Source organism: Suncus etruscus, chromosome 9 (assembly GCF_024139225.1).
Source record: "Suncus etruscus isolate mSunEtr1 chromosome 9, mSunEtr1.pri.cur, whole genome shotgun sequence".
NCBI classification, from domain to species: Eukaryota; Metazoa; Chordata; class Mammalia; order Eulipotyphla; family Soricidae; genus Suncus; species Suncus etruscus.
In genome coordinates this window covers 16,086,276-16,101,512 of record NC_064856.1, presented here as the reverse complement: position 1 = coordinate 16,101,512, position 15,237 = coordinate 16,086,276, and the positions used below count along the sequence as shown (strand labels likewise).

Here is a 15,237-nt window from a genome sequence, read left to right as displayed (position 1 = left end):
TTCGAATCCCGGCGTCCCATATGGTCCCCCGTGCCTGCCAGGAGCAATTTCTGAGCACGGAACCAAGAAAAACCCCTGAGCACTGCCGGGTGTGACCCAAAAACCACAAAAAAAAAAAAAAAAAAAAGGTAGAGGCTTTGGCTTATGAGACTACAGACATCTACAGAATACAGCTTAGACATAGTGTTACATGGGGGACCAAAGCAACAGCATTGTGGGTAGGGCGTCTGCCTTGCACATGGCTAACCTGGGTTCAAACCCAAGCATCCCATATGGTCTCCAGAGCCTGCCAGAAGTAATTCCTGAGCCCAGAGCCGGAGAATTTCTGAGCATCACCAGGTGTAATCCAAAAACAAGAACAAAAACAAAAAAACACCAAAAACAGTGCTACAGAATCACTTAGAAAAAAAAATATTTCTATAATTGCACTCGCCACTCTTTGTGGTGAGCTTCATGAAGTGAGCTGGAAGTTCCAGCCCTCCTCTCATTGTCTCTAAGGACTGTTGCAAAAATGACTTATTTTTCTTAAAACCCATAGAAGAGTGAGACTATTCTGCGTCTCTCTCTCTCCCTCTGACTTATTTCACTCAGCATGATAGACTCCATGTACATCCATGTATAGGAAAATTTCATGACTTCATCTCTCCTGACGGCTGCATAATATTCCATTGTGTATATGTACCACATTTTCTTTAGCCATTCGTCTGTTGAAGGGCATCTTGGTTGTTTCCAGAGCATGGCTATTGTGAATAGTGCTGCAATAAATATAGGTGTGAGGAAGGGGTTTTTGTATTCTTGTGTTCCTAGGGTATATCCCTAGGAGTGAAATAGCTGGGTCAAATGGGAGCTCAATTTTCAGTTTTTTGAGGAATCTTCATATCGCTTTCCATAGAGGTTGGACTAGACGGCATCCCCACTAGCAGTGGATAAGAGTTCGTTTCTCTCCACATCCTCACAGCACTGATTGTTCTCATTCTTTGTGATGTGTGCCAATCTCTGTGGTGTGAGATGGTATCTCATCGTTGCTTTGATTTGCATCTCCCTGATGATGTGCCTTTTGGCCATTTGTATTTCTTTTTTATCAAAGTGTGTTCATTTCTTCTCCCCATTTTTTGATGGGATTAGATTTTTTTTTCTTATAAAGTTCTGTCAGTGCTCTGTATATTTTGGATATTAGCCCCTTATCTGATGGGTATTGAGTGAAATTGGAAAGCCTGTCTAGAGTACAGGTGGGGGTGGGGTGGGATGGAGGGAGATTTGGGACATTGGTGGTGGGAATATTGCACTGATGAAGGGGGGTGTTCTTTACATGACTGAAACCTAATCACAATCATATTTGTAGTCAAGATGTTTAAATAAAGAAAAAAAACAAAAGAAAACAAAAAAGGAAGGAAGGAAGGAAGGAAGGAAGGAAGGAAGGAAGGAAGGAAGGAAGGAAGGAAGGAAGGAAGGAAGGAAGGAAGGAAGGAAGGAAGGAAGGAAGGAAGAGGGAGGAAAGAAGGAAGGAAGGAAAGAAAGAAGGAAGGAAGGAGGGAGGGAGGGAAGGAGAGAGAGAGAGAGAGAGAGAGAGAAAGAGAGAAAGAAAGAAAGAAAGAAAGAAAGAAAGAAAGAAAGAAAGAAAGAAAGAAAGAAAGAAAGAAAGAAAGAAAGAAAGAAAGAAAGAAAGAAAGAAAGAAAGAAAGAAAGAAAGAAAGAAAGAAAGAAAGAAAGAAAGAAAGAAAGAAAGAAAGAAAGAAAAGGAGAAATTTCTGCTCTTTGTAACCTCTGTTGTTTGGAGATTTTTGAATGTGATTTTAAAATAAAGATACTCTTAAAGACAAAATCAAGCAAAAATTCAAGTTCATCAACAATAACAGTACACCTTACATAAATAAACCTGTGTGTTTTTACCAACAACAACAACAAAAAAATAGATGCTCAGGTTTGTCCAGTCATGAAAACACCTCAGATGTGCTCTCCAAAGTCAGGTGGACCCCTCCCTAGCCAAGAAGTTCTAGAATATGCATTTTCTTTTTTTGGTCCCTTTTTCTCATTGTTCAAGGCAAAAAAGATAAGCAGGATGGCCTTTCTGGTTCATCATTCAGGCTGACAGAAACTGGAGAGACAGTACAGCAAGTAGTATGTTGATTGTTTGTCTGGAATGTGGCCAACCAGGATTCAATCCCCAACACCCAATATGGTCCTCCAAGCCCCACCAAGAGTGATCCCTGGGCACCACTAGGTGTGGCCCCAAAACCAAAACTAACCAAAAAAAAAAAACATTATTCAAGTTGAATAAACAAACTCCCAGTCAAGGTAGTAATTACATTCTTTACAAGGTTTAATTGTAGAGTGTTTGTCTTGCATGTGGCAAACATGTGGCCCAGGTTCAATCCCTGAAATCCATAGGGTCCCGGAGCCTGCCAGCCAGGAGTAATTTCTGAGCAGAGTCAGGAGTAACACTTAAGCACTGCTGGGTGTGGCCCCAAACAAAACAAAACAAAACATAAAAAACAAGATTGAGGGCCCGGAGAGATAGCACAGCGGTGTTTGCCCGGTGTCCCATATGGTCCCCCCCTGCCACCACCACCACCACCCCCCCCCCCCCCGTGCCTGCCAGGAGCTATTTCTGAGCAGACAGCCAGGAGTAACCCCTGAGCAATGCCGGGTGTGGCCCAAAAACCAAAAACAACAACAACAACAACAACAAAAAACCAAGATTGAATTCCCACCACTCCCATCAGTCAGTCAGTCTCTTACTACAATCCCTAAGAGGTCACTAACCTGACTGGGTTCAGAAAACCAACAGGAAGGCCTAATATCAGGGATGAAAGGGTCTCAGTATTGAAGCTCAGCACATTTTGTAGTCATTTGCCATAGAAAGTTCACTGATAGGGACAGAGAAATAGTATGGCAGGTATGGCGCTTATCTTGAATCAGGCCTACACAAATTCGATCCCTTGCACCCTAAATGGTCCCCCAAGCCACCAGGAGTGATCTCTGAGCAGAGCAGGAGTAAGTCCCGAGTACCTCCAAGGCAAAACAAAACAAAAAGCAAAAGAAAGGTTCACTGAGGGGCCAGAGAGCTTGCTTTATACATAGTCAATCTGAGTTTGATCCCCAGCACAGTATCTGGTCCACTGATCTTGCCAGAGTGATCCCTAAGCTCAGAGCCAGAAGACTAGGACTAGCAGGTGTTGCCCCCAAAAAAGCACTTGCGCGCATGCATGCGCGCGAGCACACACACACACACACACACACACACACACACACACAAGTTAGTTCATTGATTATTTTTTGGGGGTCACACCTGGCAGTGTTGAGAGGTTATTCCTGGCTCTATATGCTCAGAAATCGCTCCTGGTAGGCTCGGGGGACCATATAAGGTGCCGGGATTTGAACCACAGTCCTGCATCTAAGGCAAATGCCTTACCGCTGTGCTATCTTTCCAGCCCCAGTTCATTGATATTTCTAATGTTTAAAACATTTTTTACTTAGAATAAAACAAACAAAAAATAATAAGTGAGAGGCTATCTATACATTGTACTGCTTTTCTAAATGATTGATCTAGGTTATTTTTCTGGCCTTCATTAGGTTTTTCCAGTATACAGACACCAGGCCACCTAGTTTGTATTCTATGGGTAGAGTCAATAAGTGGTTTTGGCAAGGTTGCAGTCAGACAGCCACAACAGAATGAAGGAAGCAAACAAAGCAGACCAACCGGGAATGTGCTGGAGGGTTCAGCTGGAGATGACAATGAATCAAAGTGGCCTAGGGACAGGCTGGAAGGTCAACAAAGGTGCACTCACACTCACAGCAAGCCTGGTTTGTACCTGTTACCACTAGTTCAGCGAATAATAACTACAGCACTTTATCATTTACAAAACACACTTCTTTTGGGAGGTAGGAACGTCCCAAGCAGTACTCAGAATGTGTGTGTGTGTGTGTATGTGTGTGTGTGTGTGTGTGAGTGTGATATCCCAAGCAGTGCTCAGAGAGTGTGCGTGTGATATTCCCAGTCCCACTGTGTGTGTGTGATAGAGAAAGGAGAGAGGAGAGAGAGAGAGAGAGAGAGAGAGAGAGAGAGAGAGAGAGAGAGAGAGAGAGAGAGAGAGAGAGAGAGAGAGAGAGATCCCAAGCAGTGCTCAGAGAGTGTACCTGTGATATTCAACTAGGCTGACAGTTCAATGTCAGCTGTGGCCCTGCAGCACCAGGTCCCCTGGAAGCATTCATTGTTCAGGAGCTTCCAAGTATTTTTCCACTAACATTTTTTGGCCAGAAAATTCTCTTTCATGAGGGGCTGTTGTTTAGAATGTAGAATATTTAGTTGTATCTTTGTCTTATATGACCTAGTTGCTAGTTAAACCTTCCCTCAACAACAGTTGTGACAACCGAAAATAATTCCAGGTATCACCCACTGTTGTTAGTAACGCAAAACTGTCCCACCTTGAAGAACACTGCTTGTTCTAAGAGTTACAGAGGTTTAGAATAAAGGTCAGTTAATGCAAGTTGAAAATAAGATAAAATTTTGCCAAGGTCATGATACTTAAATTGATCCTTGAAGAACAGTAAAATTCCAAGGCTAAGAAATGACTTAAAGGGTTGGTGTGCAAGCTTTGTACACTGGAACCCTGGATTCCAACATTCCTAGTACTACATGGTCCTCCAACACTGCTAGCTCCAGTCCCTAAGTATTGATCCAGGAACAGGCCCCCAACACTGTGAAGTGTGCTCTCTCCCCCGAACCCCATAAAAAAGAAAACAGATGATGGGGCCAGAGAGATAGCGCAGCTATAGGGCATTTGCCTCATACTGGGCTGACCTGGGATGGACCCATTTTGATTCCCGAGCCTGCCAGGAGCAATTTTTTTTTTTTTGGGGGGGGGGGGGTTTTGGGCCACATCCGTTTGACACTCAGGGGTTACTCCTGGCTAAGCGCTCAGAAATTGCCCCTGGCTAAGGGGGGACCATATGGGACACCAGGGAATCGAACCACGGTCCTTCCTTGGCTAGCGCTTGCAAGGCAGACACCTTACCTCTAGTGCCACCTCACTGGCCCCAGGAGCGATTTCTGAGCCTGCGGAGCCAGGAGTAACAACCCCTGAGTGCTGCCAGTGTGGCCCAAAAACCAAAAAAAGAAAAGATAAAATGGGGCTGGGAGAGATGGTTCAATTGAGTAAGAAGCTAGCTCTGCATGGAGCCAACCTTGCATACCATATGGTCCTCTGAACCCGGCCCCCGAGTAATTTCTCAGTGTAGAGCCAGGACCCCAACAAAAACGAAAACAAAACAAAAAAAAAAAAATTGGCAAGTGGCTGAGCGTTAGATAGGACAGTAGGTAAGACTCTGGGGCCAGGGGCCGGGAAGGTGGCGCTAGAGGTAAGGTGTCTGCCTTACAAGCGCTAGCCAAGGAACGGATCCCCCGGCGTCCCATATGGTCCCCCCAAGCCAGGGGCGATTTCTGAGCACATAGCCAGGAGTAACCCCTGAGCGTCAAACGGGTGTGGCCCAAAAACCAAAAAAAAAAAAAAGACTCTGGGGCCAAAGAGATAACATGGAGGTAGGGCATTTGCCTTACATGCAGGACAGTGGTTCGAATTCCAGCATCCCACATTGTCCCCAGAGCCTGCCAGGAGCAATTTCTGAGCATAGAGCCAGGAGTAACCCCTGATCCTGCCGAGTGTGACCCAAAAACAAGCAAACAAAAAGACTCTACCCTTACACACAAACAACTGGGTTTAATCTCCAGCACCACTATATGGTCCCTTGAGCACAGAGACAGGATTAAGCCTGAGTGCATGGGTGGGGGTGAGATGGGGGGGGTTGGGGGTTAGGAAGAATTCCAGAAAGAACTTGAAAGTAAAGAGATGTAAAACACAGATCTATTTATTTATCGTGAAGAACAAAAGTGTTTTGTTGGAAATAAGGCTGAATATACTCATCAGTCAGATCATAGATAGTTATCCATCAACTATTATTTACAAGATATTCAATAATATATCTCATTAGCTATCTGCTCACAAAGTAAGGTATAAGAGATGACCTTTAGGTCAAAGGGGAACTGGAGAGATAGCAAGCACAGTGGTAGGGCGTTTGCCTTGCACACATAATGTATCTCCTGAACTATCTGCTCACAAAATAAGGTATAAAGAGATGACCTTTAGGTCAAGGGGGGTGGCGGAGAGATAGCACATCCACAGAGGATAGGGAGTTCGATAGAGGAGAGGATAGGGAGTTCGCCTTGCACACAGCCAACCCACGACTGACTCCTGAGCTCAGAGCTATGAGTAACCACTGAGCACCACAGGGTGTGACCCAAACCCTCCCCCCCCTTAAAAAAAAAAACCTCCTTTAGGGGCCAGAGAGATAGCATTGAGGTAAGGCATTTGTCTTGCATGCAGAAGGGGGGATGGTGGTTCGAATCCCAGCACCCCATATAGTCCCCGAGCCTGCCAGGAGCAATTTCTGAGCGCAGAGCCAGGAGTAATCCCTGAATGCCACTGAGTGTGACCCAAAAAAACAAACAACAACAACAACAACAACAGAAGACCCGAGGAGCTTTGAAGGCCATCAATACCCAGGCCTCAATTCTAAAAACCCAATTTGTGGTGGTGGGAAATAAGCACTGATGAAGGGATAAATGGATGTTGTAATATTCTATGACCAAAAGTCAACTATCAACAACTTTTTTTGTTGTTTGGTTAATTTTTGTTTTGGGGTCACACCGGGCAGCGCTCAGGGGTTACTCCTGGCTCTGCGCTCAGAAATCACTTCTGGTAGCCTCGGGGACCAAATGGGATGCCGGGAATAGAACCAGGGTCCATCCCTGGGTTGACTGCATACAGTCAAATGCCTTACTTGCAACTTTTTCTTTGATTTTAGGCCATACCTAGTGGTGCTCAGGAGTTACACCTGGGCTCTTTGCTCAGAAATTATGCCTGGCAGGCTCGGGAAAATAATGGAATGCCAGGGATCGAACCCAGGTTGGCCACAAGCAAGACAAATGCCCTACTAGTTGTGTTTTCGTTCCAGCCCATCAACAATTTTTTTAATTCAGTATCTCACAGTGATTTAGTTAAAAAAAATTCAACCACAAATTTTATTTTGTTTTGGGGTCACACCTGGTGGCGCTCATGGGTTACTCCTGGCTCTTCTCAGAAATCGCTCCTGGCAAGCTCGGGGGAACATATGGATGCCAGGAATCAAACGGGGTCTATCTTGAGTTGGACATGTGCAAGGCAGAAGCCCTACCGTTGTGCTATCGCCCTGACCCCAACAACAATTTAATTGGCCAAACACTGTATCTTTGTTTGGGGAGTCATACCCAGCAATGTTCAGGGATTACTTCTGGTAGTGCTCTGGAAATCATAAGGATGCCAGGGATTGAACCTGAGTTGGCTGTATGCAAGGTGAACCCTTTACCTCCTGTACTATAGCTCCAGCCCCAGTATTATATTTTAGGTGGGGACTCACCAGTTGTGCCCTGCAGCCGATGACTACACATGGCAACTCTCAACCCAGCTGTTTGGGCCTGAGACATCAGCACTGACATCCATAATGCAGAAGGGCAGGCAATGTGGTGCCAGAAATCAAACTTGAGGCCCCTGTGTTTAAGTTATCCTTTGAATTATCTGCCAGTTCCCAAGTACTGTCTTAAAAGTTCTATAGGTAATTATTACAAATGGTCAGGAACCATAACAATCATGTCCTCAGGGCCCGGAGAGATAGCACAGCAGCGTTTGCCTTGCAAGCAGCCAATCCAGGACCAAAGGTGATTGGTTTGAATCCCGAGTCCCGGTGTCCCATATGGTCCCCCGTGCCTGCCAGAAGCTATTTCTGAGCAGACAGCCAGGAGTAACCCCTGAGCACCTCTGGGTGTGGCCCAAAAACCCCAAAAAAAAAAAAAAAAAAAAAAATCATGTCCTCATCCTCAAAAAGAAAATTCTGAAAATTGGGAGATCTGTCTAAATTCAGAGACGAGGGCCCGGTGAGGTGGCGCTAGAGGTAAAGTGTCTGCCTTGCAAGCGCTAGCCAAGGAAGGACCTCGGTTCTATCCCCCAGCATCCCATATGGTCCCCCCAAGCCAGGGGCAGTTTCTGAGCACTTAGCCAGGAGTAACCCTTGAGCATCAAACGGGTGTGCCCCCCAAAAAAAAAACAAAAAAATTCAGAGACGGTTGGGTGTAGGGCTGAACTGACAACTGAACAATCTGGGTTCTGAGGATATCACAAAATGCTGGGCTAAGTTCCATACTTATGTCTGTCAGAAGCAAAATTATCTGATGACTTGGTTTTTAAGTTTTGCCAAGGGTGGAAGCCTGAATTAATCTCATCATAAAACCATCAATACAAGCATCCCCTAAAGTGTCTAGGGTAATGGATGTTGGTTTCATTGCTGTCTCCTGGGGGCCCTTAGGAAAGGTTCTCAGGAGACTCCCCAGAAAGCCAAATAAACAAGCCAAATCGCCTAGCTTCATGGAGGAAGCAATGGCTTTTTAAAAGATAGCATATTTTCCACTGCATAAAGTAAAGCTGGGTTCCTCTTAACCAGAAAAGAAAAAGAAAGCTCTCAAAAATGCTATCTTATAAGCAAAGGTGAGGGTCAGTAATTAATGGGAGATACTAAAGTCTCTCATTTTAATAGATACCCATTTTAAAAGAAAACAGAACATCTGATAGTACATCGGGCAGGGTGTTTGTCTTGCATGTGGACCACCTGGGATGATTCTCGGCATCTCCTGGGCCTGGCAGGAGTGATTCTGAGCTCAGTGCCAGGAAGTAACCCCTGAGCACTTCGGGTGTGGTGTGACCCAAAGCAAAAAACAAACAAAAGACAAAAAAGATAAAAAACAGACCAGTTGGCCTCAGCCCTAGATCATTTATACCTCTGCATTTCTGTGTAAGGACAGCCAGCACCCTATACAAAAGGCCCTTCTGCCTACTGCATCACTGTTGATTTCTGGCATCAGGTGGTAAATGAAATTTTCAGAGACTGCAGGCTGGAGATCTGAGCAGCCCTATATTTCAGTCTATTTGTGCCTGGGTACTGGGTACTAGAAAGCAGCCAACAAAACAGCGTTTTGTTTTGTTGGTTTTTTTTCAGCGCTCTCAGGGGTTACTTCTGGCTCTACGCTCAGAAATCACCCCTGGCAGGCACAGGGGACCATATGAGAAGCCGGGATTCGAACCACTGTCCTTCTGCATGAAAGGGAAATGCTTTACCTCCATGCTATCTCTCCGGCCCCCAAAACATGGTTCTTAAGGTCTCCTTGTTAATTCCAGATGCCCACCAACCAGCCAAAGTTCTAAAATGGGGGTCATGCTGAGAATAATCCTAAAAGCAGAAACACTGCCCTCCCACCTCTATTCTTTAAGGATGCACCTCGAGACACAAGGAAAACTACAGCTGAGGAGAACCTAGTATGTGTTCTTGGAATGGGCTCAGGTTACCACCTGAAATGCAGAACCCCTAAAACCAATTTGTTCTGTAAGGCAGCCTGAGTGAAGGTAAAGGACAAATGAGAATCCTAAGATGTTTACTTTAATTAAGGGCATGTATTCTATGCCAAATACCATGATAAATATTTTATCTATTTAATATTGTATTTTATTTCCCAACTTCCCAATTTGTTATCCTTCCAATTTAACAGATTAATAAAATGAGGCCTGGGTTAAATAGAGGTTGAGCATGTGCTTTGTGCACGGGAAGCCCAGGTTCAATTTGTGGCTCATGTGGTCCCCCAAGATACCAAGAACAATCCCAGAGCACAGAGCCAGAATCAGCCCCTGATAACTGTCAAGAGAGTCTGCCCCCAAAGAATATAAAACACAAAACTTCCTCCAGGCCACAGAGATAGCTCAATGGGTGCTTGTCTTGCATGCAGGTGACCCCTTTGATCTCCAGGCAGCACCTCATGGTTCCCAGAGTTCTGCCAAGATCAACGCCCAAGCAAAGAGCCAAGAACTGCTACCAAGAACCACCAAGTGTAGATTCACAACCAAATCCCTGACCAAAAAAAAAAAAAAAATGCTTTTAGGCCTACTCCAGTCCTACAGAATCAGAAAATCGGATGTACCACAATCTGCATTTTAAACTCTCTGGATTTTCATATCATGGGCAATATTCTGACTTGTACTAAAAAACCACTGCTCTACTTCAGTTAAGCTACCCTAGTCAAGCCAGTTTTCTTCCACTGTTCCTTAAACACAGCAGGCATTGTTATCTTGTTTTACTGCCCTGCTCCAAATTGCTTTCTGACCCTACCAATCTATCAAAGTCTAGAAAATCCTAACTCCTCCTGAAGTACTTATATTACAGTGGCTCAGAAAGATCTCTCTTGCCCTTCCCAACTCCTAAAACACACCTAGTCTACCACACAATTAAACAATTAGGTACAGGCTGTCTCAAATGTTAGAAAGCAGCTCTTTATTATTCCAAAAACAGATTAGAAACCCCTTAAAGACATAAATCACACCTTCATAGTTTCTTCAATCTTGTTCTAATAAATAGAATTTTGATCAAGCTTCTGGTTAATGTCTTTAAGAGATGAATTTAATGAAAAAGATACTGATAGACCCTAACTGGATTAAAAGGTTTGTAATGGGGGGGGGGGGGAGGAATGACTTCAGTGGTAGAATAAATGATTTGCATATTTAAGGGTCCAGATTCAAACCCAAAGTCTAGAATTTCAAGTTGTGGCTGCTGGGGCCAGAGCAGTGACGCAAGCTGTAGGGTATTTGCCTTGCACGCACTAAACTAGGATGGACCATGGTTGGATCTCCAGCATCCCATATGGTTCGCCAAGCCAGGAGCGATTTCTGAGCACATAGCCAGGAGTAAACCCAGAGTGTCACCAGGTGTGGCTCAAAAACAAAAAGAAAAACAAAAAGTTGTGTATGCCGTGACCTTGGACAAGTTCAATTCTCAGGCATCAGTTTGTAAATGATGTTTAAATGTAAAAATTTGAGGGATGGAGCAATAGTACAGAAGGTAGAATGTTTGCCTTGCATGTGGCCAACCTGGGTTGCGTCCCTGACACCCACAAGAATCCTTTAACATCTCTAGGAGTGATTCCTGAATACTGATACAAGAAAAACAAACTCAAAGACTTTATGCTTCCTTTTTAGTCTAAAATTATATGGTTTTATAATATGTTCCATGTTGGAATATCTTACCCTGTTTAGCATTCATACTGTTTTGCTTACAGTGTTATAAGTTATTTTAAAATTTGCCATGAAGTTTATAGTTCAATATGGATTCACAGTTAGCTAATAAACTCTTTAAATACGAGTTTTCATTCCTCTGAATCCTCCAACCATACCATTCTCAGCATCATACATGGAATAAACAATGCAACTGCAGAAAATTTCTGGAAAGAAATTGAAAAGCCTCATTTAGGGGCCAGAGAGATAGTACAGTATTGTTAGGGAGTTTGTCTTACATGCAGCTAATCAGGATTCAATCACCAGTATCACATATAGTACCCTAGATCCACCAAGAGTAATACCTGAACATCACAAAATACAGGCCGGTATGGTCCAAAATCCAAAATAAACAAATGCCTCTTCAGTATACAAAACGGATGTACAAACTGGTTACCTCCCAAAGGGCCCTTTTAAATATAAAATGTTTTTATATTTTATATTTAAATATAAATACTAAGAATGGAAAATGGTGGGGCTGGAGAGATAGCATGGAGGTAAGGCATTTGCCCTGCATGCAGAAGGACAGTGGTTCGAATCCCAACATCCCTTATGGTCCCCCGAGCCTGCCAGGAGCGATTTCTGAGCGTAGAGCCAGGAGTAACCCCTGAGCGCCGCCGGGTGTGACCCAAAAACCAAAAACCGGAAGAAAAAAAAAAAAAAGGAAAGAAAGAAATTGTTTATTGGATCAGTTACTTGGACAGCATCGGGGCAGTCAACCACCGAAGGTAAAAGAATAAAATCAATCTTATATGGATTCAGGATCAGACTAATCACTGAAATATCATGAGGTTACCTTGCTGCAAATAATGCATGCAAATAAAAACTGTCCTGTACTCAAGTAGCACATACTAGTTCCAGATTGAGATAAACAGGCTTCTTTATATAGAATCCTTATAGGCAAATTTTCTAAAACAGCAGGGTAGACTAGAGATATATGAGAGCTTAAGAGATTCAGAAGTTGAGTCCAAAGGGTCAACATAAAAACCTGAAGGGCAAGAAGGAGAGACAGAAGGAAGACTTGAGTCCTCCAATAAAGAAAAGGAACAGTGAAAATTCAGAGACCTACCATGGGCTTGGCAATGGGGGTTTGCAAAGATGGCCCCTGACTTCAAGAAGCTAAGGACCCCAAGGGAAGAAGACTGAGCCTCTTACCCTCCTGTGCATAAGAATGGGAGTCTCTGTGTGTTCTCACTAGGAAAAATCGAGCAAAGGGGGCTTCACAGAGATGGTGGTGGATTAGTGGGGTTTTGAAGTATGTAGGAGGATTTGCTAAGGAAAGGGGGAAAAAAGATTTTGCAGGAAGTTATTTTGGGGACAAGACATTACATATTTTTATAGCTGTTCCTTTTGGCCTTTAAATCAAGGCGGTGTCTCACATTCAGCACCACTTTGTCAATGCTGTCTCTTTTGACTTTTTCCAGAACTGAAACAGAGCCAGAAAGCCACAGAATGAGGTGAGTGCTGGCCAGATCTGCTCTGTCACCTCCAAATCCAACCCGCTCAAGCAAACCCAGTCCTGTGCTAGCAGCCAAGGAAGGGGAGGCTAATTTTATCCTCCGGAGGCCAAGCAAGGTGGAAAATCTGGATGCAGGCAGATGAGGCTTAGCGGCTTGCTCTGCTCTGCTCTGCCAGTTAATCACCACAGGAGAGCTTCCTTGCTTTCCTAACCCAGGAGGCTCCGGGTCTACCTGTGACAAAGACACCAGCTCTGCAGAAGAAGGGAAAAAAAAAAAAAAAAAGGCTGCAGAAAAGAACCTGGGAAGAAAATCTGCACGAAAAGCTTCATGAGGAACCCTTGGCCCTCTGCATGCACTGGACCAACGTTAGAGAGTATTAATAGCCAACTATTGTTGTCATCGATACAGCAACCCCTCATCGTTCATGTCCGCCACTAATAGAAGAAAAAAAAAAAAAAAAACAGTTTTTACAGACGAGTTTTAGGACGCCCCAAAAGCGAACTCCCAGATGACGAATGGGTTCTACAAAATTAATTTTTAATTCCCCCAGAGGTGCGGCCAGATCAAAACCCCACCTGTGCGGGACGGAAGAACCCGGGAGCCCGAGGTCAGAGAGCGAGTCCCTCCCGTTGACCTTGAGCCCGGGCTGGCTCCTCCGCGCGGTGCCTCAGTTTCCTCCCCGGCCCAGTGGGGCCGAGCAGCCGCGGCCCCCCAGTGCGTCGCAGGACCGGCGCAGGGCTCCGGCCAGGATGCTCTGGGCTGCGCGGGCCGCGCGCTCACCACGCACCGCCGCATCCCGGGCCGGGCCGGGGCCCGTGCGCTTCGGCCCCGAGGCCCACCGGGCAGAGCCGCCGCAGCCTGCACAGGGGCTCGGGAACGCCAGGCGAAGGGGAGACCCGGAGGGAGAGAGACCCCACCCGGCAGCGCGAGCCCCGCGCACGGAGACCGGGCAGGGACGCCCCCCGCCGGCGGCGCACAGCCGGGCGCCCCTCAGCCCCTCGCATGCTCGCCAGCTCGCTCACCTGGGCGCAGGTTCCGCCGTCAGCGCGGCCGCGGCTGTGGCTGTGGCTGTGGCGGTGGCTGTAGCAGCGGCGGCGCGGAGCGAGGGGCGGGGGCGGCGGGGGTGCCGCCGTGGTGACGCATGCGCGTTCACGGTGTCGAGCCGCGCCGGCGCAGTGCGGCCGCTCGCCCCGGGAACTACAGAACAGATGGCGGCCGCGGAGGGAGGACACGGCAGGAGCCATCTTAGTTGTAGTTTTGCTTGCTTGCGGAGGCTCCTCCGTGCGCCTTCGAGGAGCGCGGGGCGTGAGGGCGGGGCTGCTCGAGGGCTGCGTCTGGCTGGCCTCCGCCCGCCCCTTCCGCCGAGCCCCAGCCCTAGGGAAGCCTCTGGGCAGCCTCCTGGAGGGCTCGAGCCGGTCCCCCCTTTTTGAATCGGCTGGAGATCTATTCCGGGTTTCATGGCGTCTAGCGCAGGGTTTGGCACGCGAGGAGTGTTTAGGAAATGTTGACGAACAGAGCAACTCTTCTTAGACCCAGAACCCAAGACTTAGGGCTCCAGATTTCCTGGCCTCCATGACAACAACGTTTCTCAACTACTGTCAGTCAGACCATCTTGGGGTTGTTTGTTTGTTTGTTTGTTTGATTAATGGAGTGTAAGGGAGAGTGGAGGCTTTCAAAGGGTGCTCTTGGACCCGAAGACGCAAGACTGTTGGCCGGCAAGTTCAATGCCAGAGTCCTCATAAGCGGTGCCAGCCTTGCGGTACTGGGGAGACTCCTAGGACTGCAGACACCCTGCGGTGCACAGTGCCGGGGAAGGAAGGGGGACCGTGTGGTACCTGGAATTGAACCCAACCACTGTATGGTATCCCAGTCTTCACAGTATCTATTCTTGAGAGCTTTGTGAGAGATCGGAGGGAGGCACCCCTGCAAAGTTCTGAGGAAACGGGCCCCAGTGATAGCTGGAAGCATTAAACCTGAGGCTTTGGCACTTGCCCTTCAGTGGGGTGCTGTCCTGCCACACCCAACTAAGGTCTGGATCAAATTTTGAGCTTCTCATTGCTACACATGTATCCTTTGAGCTACCCCGGGCCAAGTCGCTTTTTCCCTTCATTTAGCCTTGAGCCCATATATTAACACCACCAAAATGTATGACACATACCTCCCCACCTCCCTTCATTATTTAGTTAAGCAAGTAATGTTACTAAATGTAAGATATTCTCAATGAAATGTGGGCAAATGGAAGGAATATTACCAAATACCCTAAGGGCAACAAATATTATTTATGATAGAGCACTTTCCTTGTATGTTCTAAGTATATTATCCAAAAATAAAAAGTATATCATCGGGTACACCAAAACCGCCAAAAAAAAAAAATCCCTATTAATGCCATAAGAAGAAATCAAGTACAATTCCTGAACCAAATTTAGGAGGAAGGAAAACTAGTATTGAGTGCATCTCATTATATATTAATCCATTAACATGTATCACTGTGTGACAAATGTATTTCCCATATATGTGTTTTGGTTTTGGTAAGATTAACCTCCATGCTTGAGTTCCGTATGTATGACAAAAAAAAAAAAGTGATCTCATATGGTTGT

General features: G+C 45.8%; 1 protein-coding gene across 1 annotated transcript in view; it reads right to left on the bottom strand.

Moving 5' to 3' along the window:
* The window catches only part of NDRG3 (NDRG family member 3), a 96,731-nt gene extending 83,047 nt beyond the window's left edge, over positions 1-13,684 (bottom strand). The window contains exon 1 of the mRNA XM_049779290.1: positions 13,663-13,684. The gene's annotated coding sequence lies outside the window, so the exon portion shown is untranslated. The remainder of the gene's footprint in view (positions 1-13,662) is intronic.
* Between the last annotated feature and the right edge of the window lie 1,553 nt (positions 13,685-15,237).